We start from the raw sequence: 2,700 nt of genomic DNA on the forward strand, positions 1-2,700 counted from the left end.
GAAGTAAACCACAAATAGCATGACCTTCTACTAGAATTCATATTCTATGTGATGGCGGGATGACAGTTGACTGGACCATCTCCAGACACAGAGCACAGCTATTTCAAACCAGATGCTCAGCAGTCCTCAGATGACTTCTGACAGCTGTCTGGCAGCTAATATCCATCAAGTGCTTTCACAGGAACAAGAAAAATCTGAGCTATAGGAAAAAGTCATTTAGAATCAGGAGATGGTTTGGGGACATACCAATTCTATAGTGGGTTCTTCCTTGAATTTAATTCATTTCTAGAGTCTATGCATGATAGTGAAAGGGAAGTGTTGATCGATGAATACATTTTAAGAGCTGCTGTAATGACAGAATCACAAGTTCATCTCTTTTCTTTACGTTTTCTCATCTGCCATCTCGCCTCCTGTTACTCTGGTAAAATCGTTCTCAATAAAACTGAAAAAAGGTTCTGAGCTAAGGAATTTTAAAATATGCTGTTGGCAGGATTAAATCCTTTTCTCATACGCACTGGTGAGACTAACAAATGATCCACCGTAAATATTTTCTCATTTGAAGCAGACTTAATAATCAGGAAAAATCATGTGAGCTGCTTTTCCAGGAGTTCTGAGTCGCCCACCCTCTCTCTCCTCCCTGCCTTGCTGTCTTCCTCTCTCTGCTCATTAATGAATTTGATTTCAAGAGGTCTGGGGACACTTAGTAGGAGAGGGACTCCAGGAGATAATTTGTTTCTGTGCAGTGTCCTGGTTCTTTGGGGATGGAATCCATAAGCTTTGCTCCTTTAACTGGTAATCACATGGGACCCATCGCCCCAGCAAGAAATAAACGATGTGCTAGCATTTCATCTGCACTCAGACTTGGTTTTTCAGTCTGCACAGAACTTCTGCTTGTTGAGAGAATATCTGAGACAGAAAGCCCTAGAAATGGGATGAAAACAGCTCAGCTAAAATGCTTTTCTTGCACTATGATTTCCCATGGAAATTAATAAAATCTCATCTTGGTTACCCTGATCGTTCACCTTCTAATTAGAACACACTGTATGACCTCATTATTCCCTGTGCCTCAATTTCACATTTTATCAAACAGATCAACATCTAATGCCCCTTCACAAAGGAAGACTTCCCAGATGCCTTAAGGTGTATAAAAGAACTAAGCTCATCCCTGTCAGTACATTTCAAATGTTTTTGCTATAGAAAAAAATATTCTACAGTGATATATTTTAAATCCTTCATATTCCCTGATTCCTTTCTGAAAGTTGTTCTCTGGTTTATTTTTGGTTACGCAATTTTCAAAGCTTGAAATAAGCACTGAGCAGAGGACAGTTTTGCCTTCTTTTATAGTATTTTTTTCCAAAGTGAATCATTGTCATTCTTACCTCTGAACTTGTTTCATAATAAAGTCATTCATTGCTCCCCAATGAACTTTCTGCCATTGAAATGTGTATTTCAGAATTGAAATGGTGGTTAGCTAGGGATGTAGCTCAGTGATAAAGTATCTGCATATGTGAGGCTATGAACTTAATCCTCAACATACACACACACACACACACACACACACACACACACGAAGAGAAAGATGAGGAAGAGGAAAAGAAAGAGGAGGAAGTGGAAGAAGAGGAGGAAGAAGAGGAGGATGAGGAGAAGAGGAGAAAGAAATAAAAGCAGAAGAGGATGAGAAAGAAGAGGAGGTTAATAAAAATTTAAGTTCCAGTGTTACTCACTGTGACTCATGAGTACTGGTCACCTGAGCTGAATGTCAGCTCAGATGATACTTCCACAACACTCATACAGATGAATGGCACAAGATTTAGTAAAATGGCACTAGTATTCTTGGATCAAAACTATCCACGAAATAAAGGAAGTTCTTTTTTATGTTTTAAGAAATCAGAAACAGAGGGAGAACTCCCAAATTCCTTCTGTGAAGCCAGCATCACTCTAATACCCAAACTAGGTAAAGACACAACCAAAAAAGAAAACTATATACCCATATCCTTAATGAACATAGATGCAAAATTTCTCAATAAAATACTTGTAAACCGCATGCAGACACACATCCAAAATATCATTTACCATGATTAAGTACTTTTTATTCCAGAGATGCAGGGCTGGTTCAATATTCACAAGTCAATAAACATCATTAATCATATAAATGGACTCAAAGACAAAAACCACATTGTCATCTCAATAGATGCAGAAAAGGCTTTTCACAAAATTCAGTATGCATTTATGTTCAAAGTCCTAGAGGGAATTGGGCTGGAGAGGACATACCTCAACATAATTAAAGCTATATACAACAAACCCATAGCCAACATCATTCTAAATGGAGAAAAACTGGAAGCATTCACATTAAAATTAGGAAACAGACAAGGATGTCCACTGTCTGCACTCCTTTTCAACATAGTGCTTGAAACTCTTGCTAGAAAATAAGACAGGAGAAAGAAATTAAAGAAGTACTAATTGGAAAAGAAGAGATCAAACTATCACTTTTTTGCAGATGATATGATACTATACCTAAGAGATCCCAAAAGCTCCACCAGAAAACTCCTAGGACTGATCAACACTTTCAGTATAGTGGCAGTATAAAATCAAGTCTACAAAATCAGTAGCCTTTCTATATACCCATAACAAGCAACTGGAGAAAGAATATGAGGAAACCCTCCCATTCTCAATAGTTTCAAAAAATATTTAGGAATAAAC

This window comes from Nannospalax galili, unplaced genomic scaffold (genome assembly GCF_000622305.1).
Source record: "Nannospalax galili isolate Female #2095 unplaced genomic scaffold, S.galili_v1.0 scaffold117, whole genome shotgun sequence".
NCBI classification, from domain to species: Eukaryota; Metazoa; Chordata; class Mammalia; order Rodentia; family Spalacidae; genus Nannospalax; species Nannospalax galili.